At 42.7% G+C, this 15465-nt stretch overlaps 1 protein-coding gene and 1 long non-coding RNA gene across 19 annotated transcripts in view; one reads left to right on the top strand and one right to left on the bottom strand.

Annotated features, from left to right (window-relative positions):
* TPK1 (thiamin pyrophosphokinase 1) overlaps positions 1–15465 on the bottom strand; it is a 476657-nt gene that overhangs the window by 75861 nt on the left and 385331 nt on the right. The window lies entirely within an intron of this gene.
* The window catches only part of LOC120397363, a 37764-nt gene continuing 34667 nt past the window's right edge, over positions 12369–15465 (top strand). For all 7 annotated transcript variants that reach the window (XR_005593757.1, XR_005593756.1, XR_005593754.1 and 4 more), the window contains exons 1-2: positions 12369–12494; positions 12966–13073. This is a non-coding gene — a long non-coding RNA (uncharacterized LOC120397363). The remainder of the gene's footprint in view (positions 12495–12965; positions 13074–15465) is intronic.

The raw sequence follows: 15465 nt of genomic DNA on the forward strand, positions 1-15465 counted from the left end.
ATGATTCTAGCCATGCCTTTCCTTTCAAGTTACAAATGCCTTAAATCAAAACAATTTTTTCAATTTGCTGAAAATGCCAAAAAATATTCAGTTTCGGTTCTAGCCGAGCCAAAGTTCTCTCCCTCCCCCCAATTTTTCAGAACTGCCAGTGAACCAAACATTAGTTATCTATATAGGTCTAGTCAAAAATCAGAAAATTCAACATGTTAAAGTTGCTTCTATTATACATAGCAGGACTACTTATATGATTGTTTACAGGACTGGGACCTTAGAAGATTTATACATTTATTACCCATCAATTTAAGTTATTGTTTATTAGTGGCACAGTACTGGGGTTAACTGCATCTCTGCTCCCTCCAGTGTTTCCTCAATATTGCCATGTTAGGTTTCAGGCCTCCAGCCGTCATCTCCCTACAGGACAAAGTTTTAGGGTTGCAGTCCCCTTGCAATTTACTGAGCTTAACACAGCAGGTCTGATTTGAATCCAGTTCTGCTCGCTCCCAGGGGCTCTGACTAGGGTGGCCAATTTTGGTTGGATGTATTCCTAGAGGTTTTGTCACATGACAATCTAATTCCTGGAGAGTCCAAGACAATCCTTGAAGGTCGGCAACTCTGACAGCGTTTATCAGTGAGCAGCCAACTTTCACAAAGCCCAGTACATTTATTTTGGATTACCAAGAAAAAAAACATATAATAAAACAACAAACAGTCTACCCCCATGCTAAGTTTTGCCAGGTGTTACCCATCCTCCATATGGAGGTTTCAAAGTCCTTCAAACCCTTCTAGCAAGGTTTTGCTCTCTTGGTGAAAGTCTCATGTCAGTTTGTTGATCAAGTGAGGGTCTATGAGTCAATTCAGGCTGGCCCTTTATAGCAAAGCCCTGTTCTTTGTCTGCTGGGCCTCTTGAACCTGGTCAAACTCAGCATATGCTCTCCCCATCCCCCAGGGTGGCATGTCTCCAGAGTTGTGTACTTGTCTAGGGATTTGCAGTAATTACCTCTCACTGTTTTTAGTTCCAGTTAGTTGCACCTCTCCCCCATAGAATCAGCATACAATCCCTAGCTCACAAAGGTGCATCTAACATTTATAGCTATAGCAGTCTCAAAGATATTGCATGTGCCTATAATATGATCTGTCACATCTCAATAGAATAGTTTGTGAAGTCTCCCAACTCTTAAGGTCTCACATCTGTCACAATTAGTATTACAGTAATGCCTCGAGGCCCCCATTGTGCTAGCTACTGTACAAACACATGGTAAAGAACAGTCCCTGTCCTGAAGGGCTTAGGATCAAAACCGAAAAGTATGTTAAAAGAAGGGAAGGAAAACAAAGACACAAAGGGATACACTGACTTGTCCAAGATACACACACAGCAGGCCTGTGGCACAGCCAGGAATAATAATACCTAGCTCTTATAAAGCTCTTTTCATCAGTAGATTTACCGAGGAGGTCAGTATCGTTATCTCCATTTCACAGATGGGGAAACTAAGGCATAGGGAGGGAAGTGACTTGCCACGGGTCACCCAGAGACAGAGCTGGTCTCAATCCAGTGCCCTATCCACTGGACCACTTTGCCTCTTACCTAAATCACAGTTGAAAATTAACAAGAACATAACACACATCATGTTTCTATTATGGTGTTAAACCTCAGTGAGAGCATTCAAACCACTAAGAACACAGCAAACTGATATTCATTGTAACATGTAATTATTAATAGCAGCACTCATGAGGTGCTTTTTATATTCAAAGCACTTTGCAAACAATAGGGCCTATGCTCTCTCCCATCTGTGCAAGTCACTCCATTTGATGCTACTGGGAGATTTCCCTGTGTGAAGGGAACTCGAGTCTAGTGTTGCAAATGGTGCTTTTTACAAATGTCACAGTCCTGAAGTCCCCCCCACCCCACCCCTTATTAATTTTTTATGCATGGCTTGATGAAGGTTAAGTTTACAAACAATATGAAGAACTGTCATGTCCCTTTCTGTACATGGCTGAGCTATCTAGGAGCTCCTGAGCTCCCAAACACCCGTGATCACATGTGGGACTTGCTGATCAAGTCAATGACTCATTCCTCAACTGTCAGACAGGGAGTTTTCATTTTGACAATGTTTAGCTTCTGAAGAAGAAAATGCTGACCCATAAATTCTCTCTTGATCAATATATATCTATAGATAGATAGATGTCAAACACAGGTTTACATGCAAAGAGTTAATATGTATAATCCCCAAAAAGGATCAACTGCCCTTTCAGGCACAATTCTGCTGCTTTTTAAAATTAATCTTATGACATGTGTGATGGGTAACTCCACCCTGTCTGATTAGACAGTAGTTTATTTGTTTCCTGTGGAACAAAACAGCTTTATTAAAGAATCAGATACTGTGTAGCTCTCCGATGTAAATAATGTGTAAAATACAAGAAACTGTAGCATCCATTGTGATCTGGGAAGCTGCTGGGGGGAGGGGTCTGTGCTGGGGAGAGACCTTCACTGAAGTTCCCTCTGTGCCCACCCAAGGTGGGGACTTTCTCCAGGTGAAACTAGCCCCCCAAGGGCAGCCCTGGGCTCTGCTGAGTTTAACTCCTGAGCCAGAGCGTATGCACAGACCCTTTAACAACAACTAACAGTTGTCTTTCAAATGCTTAATGACCTAACTTTGGGTATGGCTACACTGGCGATTTGCAGCGCTGGAAAGCCTCCACCAGCATTGCAATTAGTAAGTGGCCACACCTGCAGGGCACTTCCAGCGCTGCAATTCCCTGGCTGCAGCACTGGCCGTACACCTCACTCGGCATGGGGAATAAGGATTCCAGCGCTGGTGCTGCAGCGCTGGTCATCAAGTGTGGCCACACACCAGCGCTGTGATTGGCCTCCAGGGTATAAGGTGTATCCCAGAATGCTTTTATAAATTACTTTCATTGTTTTGTTATGCAGCCTCTCTTTGTTTTGTTGTGAACGAGCTCCGATCGGAGCTCCGAACAAACAGAGCTCCTGTTTGCTGTGATCATCTGTACCTGGCTGTAAACAATCAAATGAGAGGCAGGCAGGGAGAGTGAATGAAACAGAACGGAGCCGATCGGAGCTCCGTTGAACTGCTTATCTAAAAAAACAAACACTGATCACAGCAAACAGGAGCTATCTGTACCTGGCTGTGAACGATCAAATGAACTTATCTAAAAACAAACACTGATCACAGCAAACAGGAGCTATCTGTACCTGGCTGTGAACGATCAAATGAGAGGCAGGGGAAACAGCGTTGGATGCAGGGTTCGCAAACATTTTGTGATGTTTCCAATCTCTCTCTTCTCCGCTCCCTGTCACAGTACACCACAGGGAGTGAGTGAAACAGCGGGGAGTCCGTGTTGGAGGCAGGCTGTTTGCAATTAAGAGTTAAGACTAAGGGGTCAGAAACATGTTCTGATTTTTCAATGCAGGAAGCTAAACACACAGTGTTGGCTCCAAAAATCCCCTCTCTCTTTCCCCCCGCTCCCTGTCACACTAGACCCCACTCCACCCCCCTCTTTTGAAAAGCACGTTGTGGCCACTTGAATGCTGGGATAGCTGCCCATAATGCATCACTCCCAACAGCGCTGCAAATACTGCAAATGTTGCCACACACCAGCGCTGGTAGCTGTGTGTGTGGCCACACACCAGCGCTGGCCCTGCACAGCTGGATGACCAGCGCTGCAAACCGTAAGTGTAGCCATACCCTTTGATACCATCTCTCCTGCGTACATCCAGTTTCCATTTCTGTTGAACACAGACATGTAACTTTTAAAAAAAACAACAAGAAAACAACAACCCCAACCAACAAAAATACCACCAAAGCTTTCTTCCCTGAAACAAGTTATTGCCCAACTCATCTTCTGTTACGAAATATAAATCATTGCCAGACTCCAAGGCCCTACGCCACAAAAGCTCTTAAAATCTTCTCACCAGCTGAGAAGTTGTCCCGAATATTGTATTGCACAAAGCGTATTGTAATACTGATATTGTCATACAAGTGATTGAGATTGCCCAGAGTACATGAGGATATGCGAACAATTTTACAAACACTTCTGGTTGCTCTATGAGGATTGCTAAGGAGGATTTTAAAAATGAGATTTAAACCATTTTATTTAATTCACCTTAAAAGCTGTTCTGAGCCAAATGTTTTCAAAACTCAGATATTTTAAGGGAAATAATGAATACTGTTAAGAATCCAGTTTATAAAAGGAGAAAATCATGGGGAAATGAGGCAAACTTTATGCGAGAATAAAATTATGGCAGAATTGCTGAAGAACATTCCCAAGTTCAGGAGATACCATTCTTTATTCTAAATTATTTAATAAAACAGTAACAACACTTTGTGCTTATAAAGTTCCATTGCATCCCACAGTCTCAATGTCCTTTATTAATTATTTAAGCTGCCAAATGCTCCTGTGAGATTCAGCAGGTAAGCATTATTAGACCTATTAAACACATATAAACCAAAATTACAATGCTAAATTATATGTAGAGTTATTTCTTTTTAAATTGATTTCTCTCTATAAAAGAAGATGCCAAGATTACTATTACTTTTAGAACAGGATTTTATGGGTCAAATCTTTAGTAGGCAGAGTTTCACTGCACATTTGCATATACAATTACCCAATTAGCATGCAAAACCTGCATAATAGTGCACACAAATGGATAGCAGGCCAAGCACAATCCAAACCAGAGTTGGTGATGAGATGGAGAAACTGACATGCTGATCAGTGGTCCATCTGCTCCTGTTTCTGACAGTGGCCAGTTCCAGTCAATTCAGAGGCAAGCACAAGAAACCCTGTATTAGGCAGTTAAGGGATAACTTACCTCCAGGGAAAGTTTCCTCCTAATCCCCCACAGGGTTGTTACATGCTATGAAACAAAAATGTTTATATGCCAAAGTCTTTTTAAAATATTTACAATTTTACCTCTGGATGGTTTCATTACCTATATGACTATTCAGTAGTCTTGGATTCCTGCTAAGCTCTTGGCCTCAATAACATCTTTCAGCAATGAATTCCAAAGGCAAATCACACATTGTATAAAAATTGTTTTCTCTTATCAGTTTTCAATTTTCTACCTTTCAATTTCACTGAATGTCCCCTGCTGACTATGTAGTCTGCATTTTGTTTAAGTTCCAGAAGAAATGGATATTTACAGCAGTTATCACTGATAAGTAGTGCCATTTTAACTAAGGTATCAGAGGCATACGCTGAATTATGACTTGATAAAATGCAGTGCATCTGTTTTCAAATGTTAGGTACACAGAGTAGGATAATTTTACTTATTGTTTTGTTACAAAAGCTAATCTTACTGTATAAAACTACTCAAGCCAGCTATCAATACAGGAATAACATGATTTCCTTACTTTTGCATTCAGAAAAGCAACTGGTCCATTTCTTTGGTGCTGGCAGTTCTGAAGTTCACATGGAATAATTACTGTGGTTGTTACTCCCAACCAGATTAGTGACAGTGGAGACTGAACTATTGTGTCTAGGCTGTAGCGGGAGCTATATATTTGAATCATACTGTACCAGCACTAGCAAACCTTAATCTGACAAGGCCTAAGAACTAAAATACTAAATAGTTTCATGTATTTTTTTCTTTCTCAGACAAGAAACAATGGCACATTTTTTCTTTTGCTGAAGGGAATAAGCAACTTAGAAACTTAGACCCTCATTGCCAATACCATACATTAACTCGTCAACTGTTGGGGATGTTGGCTTCAATGTCATCTGTTCCCACCAGGCTTTCAATTTATTACAGAGGAAAAAACTTGGACCAAACCATAGAGCCAGTTCATTGATGATGCTACACTCCTATACTCTACCAAGGGGACCTGGTTTCAACAATTAAAGATAATGTCTTTGAACACACTGCCAGAACGAGGTCAATACAATGAACACCCATGGAGATTTTGGACTGGATAAAATACAACTGTGAGAGGGCCTCTCCTCTTTTACAACTTCTCAGATGTCTGCTGTCAGAGAATGCCTTCAAAAGGCTGGATTTTGCATTTTACTTCTTTCAGCCTGCACAAAGTTTATGATCATTTTATTCTGAGATGACATGAACAAGCCGAAGTTAGCAGGTGCAAGTCTCTGGTACTAGAAAGTATGCAATGTCAAATTTTTAAAATAATGTGATTTTATCCTCTGATTTATAAAGACAGTTCCTTTGATGCTTTGGTTTATCTGAATGGAATGAAGAAATTCTTCCTCACCTGGTTTACGTCCGCTCTCAGCTATACCCACACTGCTCCACTGACCTGCACTGTATTGCAGGTAGTAGAGCAGAACTGTGTACAATTTTTCCAACTACACCCAGGTATATACAGAAAACTGGCAAAAATGATTCTGCTACCCTTATAAACATTCATCGACTCTGAATACAGACACAAGGCTACACAGGTCCGAGAGCAGAAGCCAAAACAAGATAAAGTATTGACTACTCAGACGTTTTCTTTATAATATAGTACATGAACAAGTTCCCCATGTACTCAAGTTGTATTTGTTACAAGGTATGTATTATTTATTTATATTGCTTGGACTATTCCCTGCATTGATTCCATTATATTTCAAGACGTCTGATTGAAAAGTCAGTTAAGAGGGAAAGGGCAGATCCATTTATAGGGACCTTTGACATCCTTGGGGGGCTCTGTCCACTTGATGTCATGTAATTTTTTGCCTCTACCTCATACATTACTTTTTCATGTATCTCCATTCCCCTATACGTAAGTCAAATGACCTGTTCTAAAATCAAAAGTAAAATGTTTTAGCTCATGGCAGAACAATTCAAGGAATAAAAAAAGATCTTGAACTTCTAATTATTCTACAATGGCCCAACTGAACATAAAAACAATAAATCAAGTAAGAAAATACTACAGCGGTAGTCAGCAGACATATTTCTCTCCGATTATTATATACTCTGTCAATGTTAAACTCTGTCATTAGCACGTGCACCCCCTTTTCTTTCCCTCCCTCTCCCCCATTACCCTAGGGAAAATGTTTGGTGGTGGCATAAAAGTAACGGAGAGAAAATTGCTGCAGTCAGAATTCTGACTCCTTAGGTTACTACCAGCTGCCAGTGTGTTTCCAGGACATCAAAGAGTTTATAGAGTAACTACAATATTGAAAACTTTTTCCATCTAACGAGCTAACACTACACTGCAGTTTTGCCTTTTCACTATAGGTGGTGCTATGAGCTACAAAGGCGCTTATGGAAGTTTGCAGGCTCATAAAAAAAATCCCTAAACGCAACATGCACTGGACTTGGGTCTTGTGTGTTCATATGCCTTGCTACTCTCACACTTCCCATAAAATGATTCTCAAAGACCAGCAGAGAGAGAGTATATCAGAGGGGCTACATTCAGAGATGAGTCTAACCAGACAACTTATTGTAGTACCTCCCTTAGGGTCCATTATTTTAAACTCCCTTATGTTTGTTTATTCCCCCATATACATCAGACTCTAATTAGCACTCAATCTGTGGAAGGAAATCAGTGATCATATTGGCCCAATTTAAAAATGAGTAAATTTAGATAGAATAATTAGGTAATTCTTCCTATTAGGGTTAGGCTCTGGAATAGTCTCCTAAGCACAGGTGCAAATGCCTGATTGTTTGGAACATTTAAAACCAGGCTGCCCAAAAGACTAGGGCACAGACCCTCAAGATGGTGTAAACTGTCAATGGATTATGACAATTTACAACAGCTAAGAATGTGCCCCAGATAATATTTTTAGAATACAATCCTGCATTGGCAGGGGAAGAGTCTAGAGACATTAAGATTTTCTAGATGTGTGAGCCTGTGAATTCACATCCCACATGGAAACACTGAGGATCTGTTACTGTCAGCCGCAAGAGATCAAAAGTCACCAGCTGGGAAAAAAAATGAAATTACAATAAAAAATCAAAATACAGATCAAAATGTATATTTTAACACCCCCTTCTAACCCCCATTGTGTGTGATAATAAGTGCTGCCCACTCCCCCAAAATTTATTGGGTAAGATCAGTTCAGCTTCCTACCTCTGCAGCTCATTCCCCCGCTCCTCCTGCGGTTCTTTGCCCCCACTCCCAGGCCTGAGGGTGCTGCTGCAGGCTCTCCCTTCCCCTTCTTAGTCTGGGAGGGAGAGCTCCAGGGGCTCTACACCCCCCTCCCATAACTGTCCTGTCCCAGGAAGTAAGGGCATCCCTACCAATTATGGTGCCCTACGCAGCCCGAGCACCTGCACCCTGCCCCCCAGTGGAGGGTCTGGGCTGTGCTCAAGGCCTGCGGGGCCGTGGAGGCAGGAACTGTGGGGGGCCCCACAGGCCCAGCACGGGGGATTAGCGGGTGGGGGGGCTGGCACCAGTAGCAGGAAGCGGAACGACCTGGCCCCAGCCAACTCTGCTCCCCCTGCCCCAGCCATGTCGCTCGGGGGAGGGGTCCCCCGCCTCTGGTGGCGGGAAGCAGAACGATACAGCGGGGATCCAGCAGAGTGGAGCACGTGGAGCCAGAGGAGTGGAGCGGGCTGGGGCTGAGTTGCTGTGCTTCCCACCACTGCCAGTGAGTGCAGGGGTAGGCCTGACCCCTGCTACCATCGCCAGGCCACCCCACTAATCCTCTGGGAAGGGGCTTGGGAGAAGGGGTGGAGAGAGTTGTCCCAGGCGCCACACCCCCCTAGGAACACACAGGGGGGCCAGCTGGGGACAGGACTGGCTGCTGGTGCTGCTGCATACGAACCAAGCAGCTGCATAGGGCACCATGAAATTTGGGGCAATTTGTGCCCTATGCAGCTGCATATTCTGCATATGCCTAAGGACAGCCCTGCCAGGAGGGGTGCTGCAGTAGGGAGGAGCAGATACGCTGTCCTGTCGCTCTCATGAGGGGCAAAGGGGTAGAAGAGGGAGCAGAGCTGCACTAAGCTACTGGGCTCTTTGCTCCCTCCTCTCCCCTTGTGAAAGCAGGGAGCATGGAGAGAAAGAATGCAAGATGCACTCCAGCACCCTTAGATATCCTGTTGCCAGGGCCGACTCCAGGCACCAGCATTCCAAGCAGTTGCTTGGGGCAGCAATCCGTGTGTTTTTGCCCCCAAGCAGTGCGCTGAATTGCCGCCGTGGACAGCGGGGGGCAGTCCGTGTGCCCTTAGGGCAGCACGCACGTTTCCGCGGCGGCGGCAATTTGGCGGCAGCTTCTGAGGCGCAGCTTCTGTCTTCTGGCTGAAGATAGAAGCTGCCGCCGAATTGCTGCCGCTGTGGAAACACGCGTGCCGCCCTAACAGCACACGGACTGCCCCCGCCATCCGTGGCAGCAATTTGGCACACTGCTTGGGGTGGCGAAAACAGTAGAGACGGCCCTGCCTGTTGCTTTAAAAAAAACAAACCACCACCATGAGTTGGCAATACTACAGATATTCACTTTCCAAAGCAGCTACCTCATCTCCTGGTTAACTTTACTAAAAATAGCAGTTACGCTGGCAATATCAACAAGATGTTGACCCTGGGACCAATTTTATAAGATTTTGAATAAAATTTCTACTCATGGTTACGTACAGCCTATGTAACATCTAAGTGCAATGGGGGTACATAAGTGTAATAGAGCAGAATTTGGCCATCTATTATGAAAATAAAGTGATAGTGGTAGTAAAAACTCAGACATTTTCAAAATAATAAACTGGGTTTATTAAAAGTGAAACAATCAATTTCCTTGATCTATTTTCTTTCTTTCCAGGAGAAAAAAAAAGATGATTATTTAGTGCGGACACATGCTTGGGAGTTAAAAGACCCAGGCTGGATTCCCAGTTTGTCCACAAACTTCCCATGTGACTTTTAGCAAGCTAAGCCCCCCATGCCTCAATTTCCTATTCTGTAGAACGGGAATCGTGACACAGAACCCATTTGTGGTTCACTACTCTGTCAGCAGCTCTTGTCACGCCTGACATACAGATTACATGTGTGTTAAGTGTAGTGAGTATCTAAAAGGTGGCATGTAAGATATCATTGGAAAACTAATAACTCACTGATCATGAATATTCTTTCATTGTGTACGCATAAGCATGTACAAAATGTTATGAATATGCACTAGAACTATACTCTTAAAATTTCTTTGGCAAGCAATGTATAAGCACAATCTACCTTAGATAAAGAAACGTGTATTTGATTCTCTGAGCCACTACGTTGTCAGGCAGAGACAATGCAGGTCCATTTTTACATATGAGGTAAACAAAGCTATCAAGTCAACAAGTGTGGGAGATGACAATGGGGTGTCTACACCCAGCATGAGAGAGAAGCTTAGTATGGGTTTTTCTTTTCAAAGAATACATTTCAAAGGTTTACTGGTCTATAAACATGGGGGTGAGGGGTGGGGGAGGGAGCTGAACCTCAAGTGATAAGCAATTCAATCAACCGATTGTATACAATATTACTATATTAACAACAAGTATTGAGCTGGGTCTTTTATGAAAGCCTGTGTTACACTAGTGATTAATATCATTGCAAAGTGCATATATTAATACTACATAAGGAATGAGGAATACTCTTTAATATTATGCTTTACAGTCTGTGACCCAAACAAAGGGAGAAACAGGTCTCTCTCAGCCACGAGGGAACACCACAGCTATCTACCTGTCTCCAAAGAAATTAAGCAAGGTGTGACCAAAACAAAAATGAAAGCTCCGTTTACATAAAAATCACACAGAGGGTTCGGAAGCCGACAGAAAGGGAAGAACAGCATGAAGTCATCCTGTCTCTTGAAGCAAGGTCATTGACCTATGGAAGATATAAGCAAAGACAGAAGCCATCTTTGGCATCCATCACAGACAAGGGAAGAGCACTCTTGCAAACTGAGAAAGATGGTTCCTTCAACCAAAAGAGGCTGAAGTCTCTGGGAGGTGAATATCAAGGAGAAAAAAAAACAACCCATCTTGAACAAAGAGAGTACCTTGCTATGTTAAAGCAACAAAGAATCCTGTGGCACCTTATAGACTAACAACGTCTGTTAGTCTATAAGGTGCCACAGGATTCTTTGTTGCTTTTACAGATCCAGACTAACACGGCTACCCCTCTGATACTTGCTATGTTAAGTTTTTTATGCTTTTAGATGCATATTTTCACCTATAGTTTCTTGTAACATTTCCTAACTTTATTCCTTTTACTTGGCATCCCTTAAATTTATTAACAAAAACATCTTTTTTTTTTAAACTATAAACCAACACAGTGCTGTATTTAAGAGGGAGGATGTATTTACTACAGTTTAATAAATAAGCTGCAATGTGCTTTTGTGTCAGCAGAAGTACAAACAAAATTTATTTCTCTGAACTGTCCAGGAGAGGGCTGGATACTGCAGAGCACATTGTTTCCCCAAAATTCAGGACTGCGAGTGTGTTGGGGTCACAGTCACTTTGCTGGTTGTAACCAAGGTTGGTGGAAGCCAGAATGGGGCTGTAGCCAGGCTGCTGGGGTCAGAATAGCTAAACCAGTGCTGGCTGCATAGCATGCTGACAGTCAGGGAGTAACCTGCATGCTTGCACAGTGGCTGAGAGTGTCCCACACTGGGAGCTACAACAGCAAAGCACTGTAATGGCACCCAAGATTGCAGGGCAAGTGGAAACACAGCCCCTTACTGGTCTGGATTGTATCCTAAACCCTGTCACAAGAATATAGTATTTTTCCTACCACACAGATGTTGTCAGGTTAACAAATATATTAAAATTCATAAAGTGCTTATAGATCATTAGATGGCAGGTGCTATTTAAGTGCAATAAATCATTTCTTTATGCATCTCCACTTCCTCCTCTGCAGAGATGCAGTAAGGAGAAAACTTGTCATTCTTCCTTTTATTAGTGAATGCAGCTGGGAGCTAAATACACTGGTGACTCCAACTAACTGATTTGCTAGTGTTTATGCACTTTGTAAGGAAGGAACACTAAATCAGAGTATAAACAAATCTTAGGTTAAACCCTAGCACATAATAAAAACGATGTTCTTGCAATTAGCAGTTCCCAATTTTATTTTCCCTGTTTAATTTTCAAATAATTCCCATACTAAAACATAACAGCAGATTGCACAGAGAGAAAATACTGAGATGGTTATTTTCCCCAAATTTAGAAACCATCTGTTTTGAAGTTTTATTTGGCTAAGCAAATTACAGGATTCACAGACCATCTAACTCTTAAATACATACAAAATACCCTTTTCCTAGTTTCCAAGAAGAATGTGTTTAGATGAGTTATTTTGCATAATACGTCCAATTTATCCCTTTTCTATTAACTCTGGCATCTGTTTTGCTGTTGCTATGTGTAACAATCGCATCAAGGGTGCTCACAAAGGTTAATGCAGACAATAGACTGGCAGTACTTTGAAGTGTAAGGAAACAGGGCTACCATTTCACTTGCATCTTAAAAGGTCAACAAAATACAACCTAATTCACTTCTCTTATACAGACACAAGAACAGGCACACAAGATATGCACAGGCAAGTTTATTTTCAGTACTGCAATGACACAGTGAAAGTACGGTAAGTTAGATTTCAGCACTATAGATAAACTGATGTCAAGAACCAGAGCGTATAGAGCAAATATGTACAGAGCTACAACAATTCTATGGCTGTCTTTGGTAAAGTTACCAGTGAATAGTTTATGTACAAAGAAAAGTTACCTTCTAATTAATAACTGAGTTATTTGTCATACAATACCAAGAGCCAGTGTTGAATCCAATCTGCTGTAATACAATCTCTTTCAATTAATCTAGTTACCAAATATTGTTGTAGTGATTGTCAAGTGGCAAATCAAATGAAATTATAGTATAACCCTGATTACATGAGCCCTCATCATCCAAGCCTCCCTTTCTAAGGAACTGCTTGCTCATCTCATTCCATCAGCTTCCAATTATCAAAACACACCTGGTAGTGCTCAAGTGGCTCATATAATGGGAACTCTACTGCATGCTCTCATACAGCCCTAAGCATTGCATTTTAAATTTCTTACAGGTCTCACCACTCTTACTGCCAGAAGTAAGTAATATACTCCAAGAAAGCAACACAAAACATTGGAGAGTAAGGACAGAAATATAAAATATGAGAGATCACTAAAGAGTGGTAAGAAATGGTTGGGTTCCCCTTTTTCTCCCCCCCTTGAATAATGGATGAGCTGGCTCCCCCAGTACACACAATTTACTGAAGCTCAGCTGGGCTTAAAGTCTCCACATGCTATGTCAAACTTTTAATTGTTTCCTTCTGCTAAACCTACTTACCAGCTCCTCTTGTGTCCATTGTCTGAGACTTATCTTGGTACCAGGCATGTTGACAGCAATGGCAAAGTTAATCAATCAATCATGCAACATCCCTGCGCATACCCCAGAATTATATTCTAGATCCCATATACTGTTTAAAAGTTGTGGTTTGAATTCAAATTTGGTACATCAGCTCATAGACGCCAACTCCGGGGCTGGAGCACCCACAGAAAAAAAAATAGTGGGTGTTCAGCACCCACCAGCCATCAATCAGCTGTTCAGTGCCACCCTCTGATCAGTCCGTTTGATGGCAAGTGGGAGGCGCTGGAGAGAAAAGGGGCAGGAAAAGGCGGAGTGAGGGCAGGATGTGCTTGGGGAGGGGCGGAGTGAGGGCAGGAAGAGGTGGAATGGGGGTGGGGCCTTGGGAGAAGGGGCGGAGTGGGAGCTGGGCCTTGGGGCGGAGCCAGGATGGAGAACCCAGCCAGGAAAATGAAAGTTGATGTCTGTGCATCAGCTTGTTGCTTACAGGTTCCATCCTTGCTATGGAAGAAACTAGTTACAAGGTTATATAATGGCAAACATATAAAGCCATCAATCACTTATCAGTTACAATTACCATTTGCATCCATTTATCTAATCACAGTCTGCAGTAACTGCCATACTTCAGCAGTTCAAAACCACTTTATTTAAAGATGGAAATGTTGAGCATAACTGCAACATAATTATTTTAACATTCTGTAGAGCTCTGTTAACTCATATTTCTGTCCCTTTTCAGGTTTAATATACATTAAAGAAAATGGTGTTAATTTACATATACATACCCCCCACTCTCTCAAGCAGTGATATCCATGTGCTAAACTGCATTTGGCATGAAGCTTCGACCATCTCCTAGGCACTAAGCCCACTGACCCATCTCTGCTGGTACTACTACTATTTCAAACCTCTATGCTACGTCTAACACACATCATTTAAAAAACAAAACAAAACAACCCACCATAAAAATATTTCTCATTTTCCCTCAACTGCAGCATCCTTCCCATCCTCCTATCCCAACTACACTGGCCTGATGTGTAATACGTCCCTTGGACTAGTGACAGCTTAAGTCTGCTGCCTTGCAACCCAGGAAGGCTAGAAATAGAAGCATTTTATCTGTCAATGACGGGGACATGAGGGCAGTCATGCTTGGGTTAAGAGCAGGAGTCTTGCCTAGTGGTTAGAGCAAGAGCTGCTAGTCAGGAAACGGAGCCCAGTTTCAGAGCTGAAATCAGAAGTCAGGACTCGGAGCCAAGGGTCAGCCCTGGGCTACCTGGAGCAAGGCAAGGTAGGAGCTAAGCTGGCAAAAGCAAGCACAGAAGCTATCATAGCTAAGGGTGAATGCTTTGAGCAGCTGTTGAACTATGGCTGCTGCTGGGCTTAAGAGCTGGTCTGCTGACTTGTCCAACCAAGGAGGCAACCTGCTGTTGTTAGATTGCTCAGAGACTGGCTGTGCTGCAGGCCCTGATTCCTGACATTATCGCTGGCGGAGTCCTACTTTTCCAACGACCATGACTCTCTTTGCTAGCTTGCAAGGGGATTTTTGCTATACCAAGTAAACAGTGAAACCTTGAAAGTGAAGTGGTTATTCATCTATATATTTTTCCAGAATAAGTGGACTATGGGTGTAATTCAGCCTTCTGCCCCAGGATTTGTGTGAACAACTTCATGGGGATTTATAGGAACCAAAATCCAACTCCCCAATCAACAGAGAGGCCCACAAGGCTGCACTACAGTTCCCACTCTGCAGCTGCTACACCAACCTACATAAGTGCCCATATAATGCTGACAGACCCAGGTTGTTGGGGGGGCAGGATTGAACCTGGGATCTTTGGACCTAAATGCATGAGCCTCTACTGCATAAGCTAAACACCACATGGCTCTTAGCCAAAGCTGTAACAGATTCATCAATCTCTACATGGCCTAGGTGCCACTCGAGAGGGACAGAGCACCACACCAAACAGGCATGAGTTACACCGCTAATTCCTTCATACCCCAGTGCAAGGTATTTGGATGACTAGATCCATGTCTTACACTAGAAGGTGCTAACGACTTACATCAACTGGGTCTTTGATCTTTATACAACAGACCTCATTAAAGTCAATGAGTGTCCTGTGTGCTCTTCATTCAGGGCTAAATGAGAAGAGCGGTTAAGCCCCTTTTACAGAATCACAGGTGGAAACAATGGAAGCCATGGCCAAGGCTTGGCAGGCCTGAGCAAGGAC

Source organism: Mauremys reevesii, linkage group 2, assembly GCF_016161935.1.
Source record: "Mauremys reevesii isolate NIE-2019 linkage group 2, ASM1616193v1, whole genome shotgun sequence".
Classification (NCBI taxonomy): domain Eukaryota; kingdom Metazoa; phylum Chordata; order Testudines; family Geoemydidae; genus Mauremys; species Mauremys reevesii.